We start from the raw sequence: 7,973 nt of genomic DNA, 5'->3' as shown, positions 1-7,973 counted from the left end.
AAGTTAAGCTGGCATCCGTTTCATTTAAATAAGTCTAAACTAGTAGCAAATCATAGAATTCTAGCATTAGTAATTAGGCACTGTTATTTCAAAGTTGAAGGTAGAGCCAGTTTGCTTGGACTAGGCCTAACCATGCTATTTTTTATTTGTAATTTTTGGTAGGAATACGAAATCTTCATTCATTAGATAATGCGATTACATAAAGCTAGAGTCCCTTTGAGCTCTCAGTAGATACAGCCACAGTGTTGTTATCAACTTATCATTAGGATTACAAGTTACAAAAGGATTTCCAAGTTCAACTAAGCTATTGAGAACATTAGTAGATACAAGTCTAGAGTTAGTAGAACAGATTTTGTCATCATGGACTAGTTTCAAAAAGGCAGCTGGCGGTTGCTCCCAAAGAGATAGAGGGATGTTGTTTGCTTGCTTGGATACTTTGGTGGCCAAAAAGTGAGAAACTTTGTTTCCTTCTCCGAAGTAATGTCGGATCGGCGAATTCCCCAGTTTCCTCAGTAGCGACCTGTACTTAGTAACCAAGTTAGTATACAGTGAACAAGTGTCCATTCCAAGCAAGGCGAATGATATCCGTAGCATCAGTTTCAATTTCTAAGCTTAAATTATTATTTTTCACATGCTAATTGTAGCCCAGTCGTAAGAGCCAATAGCTCCTATGTAAGCAGGAGTATATGCAACGATTGAGGTGCAAAATCCCAGGATCCACATTACAACAAAAACTACTTTTAGCAATAATTATTTAGTGGTAATTAATTAATTGCCACTAATTTATCTCCTAACCTCAAAAATTAACAGCAAATATTAATTAGCCAGGAAAGAGTATTACTTTATCGGCAATTACAAGAAATGGCCGGAAAAAGAATCTTCTTTTACTTTTTATATTCCTCCAAATGAGTTGAAAGATAAAAATAGTATTCCCTCCAAAAGAAAACCCTATATGACCCTTTCCTTCTCTCTTCTCCAACTCCTCCCGCCTACCCTCACTCCCTTGTACTTCAAATGGCTATGCTGCTCTCCGATTATCGGAACAACATAGAGATCATCACTACTCAAGGAGTCAGTTGCTACAACTCTCGTAATACAACCTACGTTGGTCTCCCAGGTATGCTATCATTTCTTACTCTAATTTATTTTATTTTTCGAGTATTTATTTCTTATTTAATCTATTTTGAGCGATCTACATTATCTATCATCTTATCAAGATGTGTGATGCTCTACTTTAACCATTACAAACCCTTCGATCCCAAAAATAATTCTTAGGATTTTTGTTGTATTTCGTGTTTCATCTATGGAGTAAATTTTTTTCTTTATGTGTATACAGAAGTCAAGTTCTATTGGAAAATCACAAGATTATAAAGTTCTTTGATAAAATGATAGGAGATTGGGTTTGATTATGATTCATTTGTCTATTACTATATCGCTGGTTGTATTTGCCTCTAAAGAAAAAATTCAAGCAGCTTGTTTGGTGTTCGATAAAATATTACACATAGATATTATATTAAGAAGTGGGATATATAACTGACATGATATCTATAAGTTGTTACTACACTATTGTAACTATTTTTTATTAATGAAAATCTTTTCAATTGTCTAATTCTCCTTAGGTTCATCAAATCCATAATCCTTCCCCTGTTAAATTTGCTTCTGAAGTGATAACTTTTGAAGTTTCTCTACCAAAAATAATATTTTGCTATGATATTTTGTTACTGTCTGACCTTGTATATGAAATCGTTTCGGAGATATTCAAAAGTTTAGAGAAAGCACCTTTTCATTTTTCCATTTTTTGGTGGACATCCACATTTGATGTTGTCCGTATGTAATGCATAAAGCATAAGCTCTCTATTTTTATCTTGCAGGTGGACACGATGGATCTTTAGTTCTTTTATTTTCTTTTCCACAAAGTTCAAAGTTCGTCATTTTAATTTGTAAGTCCAGTAGTTTCAATGTTTGATTAATGTTTTTGCTGAGTTGATGTTGCAGCCAAACGCACACGCAAGTATACACGGTCGTCAAGTAATAAAGTGACTAAAAGTTGGATGTCGAACCCACGAGAACTTGTGATTAACTATTAACTAAATTAAACTATCCTAATTATCTAAACAAGAATTAAACCTAAAAATATTTGATTCTAAACTAATTAAATAAAAAAATATAAATAATGAACTTTGAACAGAGAAAGATCGGATTTTTATGATATCAATGTAATAAAGACGATCTAGGGTTATGGACTATCTAACAATCCTATTGTATTCTTCAATTGAATTGACCGACTAATTTATCTAGCTTATTGGTTGACAGGGTTAATATTGCTCATAAGAATCTGTCGAGTTCTTACTCGCCTATTCAAGCTAACCTAACGCTTATATGTCTATGGAGTTAGAATCAACAAGAACGCATTTATAATTCCTGTAAATCAACCAAGCAATGCAATTAGGTATATGTCTATCCTAACCACGAATCCGTTCCCCAATGCCCGAGTTCAAGAACTTGCCCTACTCAATCCTATATGTAATATAGAATTCCCACTTTCGAGTTCAATTCTAGATTCGTAGATAATATTCAATTGGTGATCAAGCAATCAAATAATTAAGCGCAAGATTGAATAAATAAAGTAATATGATAAATCAAGAAGTCAAAATCAATATCCGAATAACAATAGTCATGAAAGAACCACAACCCTAGAACGTGAAGTTTAGCTCCATATAGACATGGTAGCCAAACAACAAATCATACAAAGAAATATAAAGATTACTAAGTTTGGTGGGAGAAAGATGAAACTTGATGAATTCCGGCCTCCACAGCTTTTTCGTGACTTTTTTCCTCTTCCCAATATGTTAGATGACCTAAAGGAGGCGTTTTTGGCTTATATATTGCGTACAAAAGTCGTGGGCCAAAGTTCTCCTATTCCTAGTCCAAATCGGCTTCAGGGATTGATGCTAAGGTGGATGCGACGCATCCACCTCGTCCTCCATTTCTCAACTTCACATACGAGGGTGGATGCGACGCATCCACCTCGTCCTCTACTTCTCAGCTTTGCATGCGAGGGTGGATGCGACTCATCCAACCCTTGTTCCTCCATCTCAGCTTTGCCCAGGTGCGGATGCTATGGGCCGACTTCACTACTAAGGGTGCACGAAATCTGATTTTTTTCTAGATTGGATGCGACGCATCCAATCTCTCTTCCTCTACCTAGAGCACCTTTTCTTTATATTTTTGCACTCCAAACACCCTAATTCACCACACACAACTCAATTAGTCATAAAACCAATAATTAAACTATGTTGGGCATTTTAAAGATCAAATAGCATTAAGAAGCGGTTAAAACATGGGTAAAGTAACATCAACACATATCGAAATATACCAAACATCACTACCCCACACTTAAACCTTTGTTCGTCCTCGAACAAACCATCACTATAGTAGACAAAACAAAATTAAGATCTTATCATTCAAAGCACACCACACCTATGACCATGGTCATTTGCCACAATTAGGCTCTAGAATATGCATCATATGCACTTACCTTTACTTGTGTCATTCTTTTAAAAATATTCAAACAAAGACAACATGCTCACAACAATCCTAACCTCAAAAACCGACTCAATGTACTATGCACTCATGTCTTGAACACCCAACATCATAGAAAAGTCTAATAACGTTACCTATCCCTCGTGAAACCATGTGCCCTCACAACAAGAACAAGAGAGCGAGTTCAATCCACACATTCGAATCTCATGATCAAATATATTTTAATGACTCACATATATCAAAGAAAATCGCTCACTCTCATAAAGAAGTCACATGCATGCAATTGGTACCATAGGCTTGCCCTTAATGTAAATCTCTACTAATGTAAGCTCGCTCGATCTAGAATCAATTAGGACTTTTTCATGGTTGTAATGTGGGCTAAGGGACGAGTAGGATATATTTTAGGAATAGTGACTCAACCTCCTAAGCACTTTAATACATCACCAAATAACTTAAGCACAAATTCTTCAACACCATTTCAATTTCAAAAATAATATCATCCCCAACAATATTTCCTCTTTCTTTAAGCACTATAATTCATACCCACTAGCAAGAACAAGATAACAATTTATTCATCTATATTTTTCCTTTTTTTTCCAACTATTTTTTCAATTTCCGCTAGTGGTGTATTATTTTACAAAACAAGTGCACCTTTCTTCCTTTCATTGGTTTCACTCAAAAGCCACCCTACACTTAGTTCCTTCTTACTTCTTTTAGTGTTCATCTAACAACTAAAGTGTTTCAAGAGGTAAAAGGATCAAAACAATGTCAATTAAAAATAAAAAGGGTATAGGCTTGTAATATGGGTACCAAATAACAGGTCTACAGGCTCAAAAGGGTTAACTAGGGATAGATTTTATTTGTGATAAGCAATAAGCTCAAAAAGATCAAAGAAAGCTTAAAATCATTTTTCAAACCGAGCATCACCTAAAATTTCGCTTCAATTCACATACCGGGCAAGTTCTAAACACAAGTACAATACATGGACAACACAAAAACCTCACCAGACATGGCACATGACTCACTAAGGACGATCACATTCCGACTCTCAAGCAATGCAAGTATTCACGGAGCCACGAGATATTAAGTATTAAACACAAGGTGAACATAAGTCATGTAAACGAGACATAGGCGCCACAAAACATGCTATCCAATTTAACAAGGCATCATCAATAAATTCAAATCATACAGAAGATACTACACATGCCAAAGCATAAATATGTTACTATCAAACAAGCCAAGGGCGCTTAGGTTCATCATTCTTGCTCCTTTTATTCCCTAAATTCCTAATCTACTCGGGAAGAAAAAAGCTACCCGGTTCAAACTACATCCCATGGAAAAGAACCGAGGCACAAAGAAAAATCACAGGGAATTATTACTACCTAAAGAAAGCTAAAAGACATATTTTGGTTTTTTGTTTAGACTTTAATCCCTCAAGAAAACTGTCTAGGAGATCAATCGTCGGGAAAAGTCCAATTTTTCTACTTTTTTCGTTTTTTTTCTTTTCACAAAAGCTACTACACTTAAGAATGAGTACTACAACTAAGCTAAAATAGCACAGAAACTCATCCAAACGATCTCCTCACCCCACACTTAAAATTTTGTAATGTTCTCAATGCACACTATAAATAAAAAGAGGGTAAACGAGACTCCCTGGTAGGCCAAAGGCCGAAGCAACAACGGCTCACGAGGTACTCAGACTTCCCCCAGGCATCGTCCTTTGTGTGGGCACCCCACACTTAGTCCTCACCATCTAGCTCGCTTTTGCACTCTTCTAATGGCTTTGCTTCCGATGCTCATAATCCTACAAAATAAAAATAAATATTACAAAATAATAAAAATAAAATAAAATGGAAAGTAAACAAAAATAAAAGAAAGCAGTAAAGCTGGGTTGCCTCCCAACAAGCGCCTGATTTAATGTCGTGGCACGACGTGAACCGCTTTTTGCCTCCACCTCGAACTTATGAATTGAGCCCCTAACATGGCATCCAGTCTGCGGCTATGCTCCAGTGGTGGGGCTATAACGATAACCAGACCAAGTAATAAATTTTTCACTCTACACTTCTCGGCCTTTAGATGAGGAATGTATTTTTTGCTTTTTGGCATGACAAATTCAAGAATACAAGCACTCTCATCCTCACTCTTTGACTCCCCCATAGGCTCAGATGGCTTGATTACTATCTTACTATCTAAACACAATGTGAAAAAATAATTGGAATGAGGACCAATACGCCCTAACTCTAGAATTGTATTACTCTTTACATCCTCATATTTACATACACAAGAATTTTCAAATATAACAGTATCTACTTCCTCACATGGCTCTAGTGTACTTTTCTCAACATGGGCATCATCAACAACAATATGGTCTAATGATTGGTATTCTCATTTTAGCTCCTCAATTTGGTCTAGAAGATTTTTTTCAGCTTCACACAACTCATCATTAAATTATTGGGCGTTACACGCATCAACCTTTGCACTCAAATATGCATCCAAGTTATGCACAACCAAGCCAAAATTGTTAATTTTATGTGCAAGCTCATCTCTCTCCTTAGACCAGTTACTCACCAACGTTGTTAGAAGACAACGTCGGTCCGCATATTCTCTTAATCGAGAATATCCGTTCCAATACCAACCCTTACTCCCATATTCAAATTCAGACCTCCCAGAGTTCAAGTCATGACAAGCCCCAAAATACGGGCTATAAAAGTCTTCCGTCAACTAAGCGTCTTCATCAATAACCTTACCTTCGGATATTTCATCCCCAGATGTCATGTTGAAAGAACTAGAAACACACTAAGAGAAAGATCAAATTGTTATAAAATTAAAAATATTTACAAAAAGGAAAAAAAACTTGTAAAGATAAAAGTAAAAGTCTAATATAGAAAATAAGCTAATTCTAAGTCCCCGGCAACGACGCCAAAAACTTGTTGCAGCCAAACGCACACGCAAGTATACGCGGTCGTCAAGTAATAAAGTGACTAAAAGTCGGATGTCGAACCCACGAGGACTTGTGATTAACTATTAACTAAATTAGACTATCCTAATTATCTAAACAAGAATTAAACCTAAAAATATTTGATTCTAAACTAATTAAATAAAAAAATATAAATAATGAACTTTGAACAGAGAAAGATCGGATTTTTATGATATCAATGTAATAAAAACGATCTAGGGTTATGGGCTATCTAACAATCCTATTGTATTCTTCAATTGAATTGACCGACTAATTTATCTAGCTTATTGGTTGACAGGGTTAATATTGCTCATAAGAATCTGTCGAGTTCTTACTCGCCTATTCAAGCTAACCTAACGCCTATATGTCTATGGAGTTAGAATCAACAAGAACGCATTTATAATTCCTGTAAATCAACTAAGCAAGGCAATTAGGTATATGTCTATCCTAACCACGAATCCGTTCCCCAATGCCCGAGTTCAAGAACTTGCCCTACTCAATCCTATATGCAATATAGAATTCCCACTTTCGAGTTCAATTCTAGATTCGTAGATAATATTCAATTGGTGATCAAGCAATCAAATAATTAAGCGCAAGATTGAATAAATAAAGTAATATGATAAATCAAGAAGTCAAAATCAATATCCGAATAACAATAGTCATGAAAGAACCACAACCCTAGAACGTGAAGTTTAGCTCCATATAGACATGGTAGCCAAACAACAAATCATACAAAGAAATATAAAGATTACTAAATTTGGTAGGAGAAAGATGAAACTTGATGAATTCCGGCCTCCACAGCTTTTTCGTGACTTTTTTCCTCTTCCCAATATGTTAGATGACCTAAAGGAGGCGTTTTTGGCTTATATATTGCGTACAAAAGTCGTGGGCCAAAGTTCTCCTATTCCTAGTCCAAATCGGCTTCAGGGATTGATGCTAAGGTGGATGCGACGCATCCACCTCGTCCTCCATTTCTCAACTTCACATGCGAGGGTGGATGCGACGCATCCACCTCGTCCTCTACTTCTCAGCTTTGCATGCGAGGGTGGATGCGACTCATCCAACCCTTGTTCCTCCATCTTAGCTTTGCCCAGGTGCGGATGCTATGGGCCGACTTCACTACTAAGGGTGCACGAAATCTGATTTTTTTCTAGATTGGATGCGACGCATCCAATCTCTCTTCCTCTACCTAGAGCACCTTTTCTTTATATTTTTGCACTCCAAACACCCTAATTCATCACACACAACTCAATTAGTCATAAAACCAATAATTAAACTATGTTGGGTATTTTAAAGATCAAATAGCATTAAAAAACGGTTAAAACATGGGTAAAGTAACATCAACATATTGGCTTAGTCATACAGATATAATTGAGATCGATTACTGTTTGAAGTAGGGATATGAATTTAATTAATGAGGACGACTATGTCAATTTACTAATGACAAATATAATTTGTCGTAGATGATAAAAGG

Source organism: Nicotiana tabacum, chromosome 23 (genome assembly GCF_000715075.1).
Source record: "Nicotiana tabacum cultivar K326 chromosome 23, ASM71507v2, whole genome shotgun sequence".
NCBI classification, from domain to species: domain Eukaryota; kingdom Viridiplantae; phylum Streptophyta; class Magnoliopsida; order Solanales; family Solanaceae; genus Nicotiana; species Nicotiana tabacum.
Note: the sequence above shows the minus strand (reverse complement) of the source record.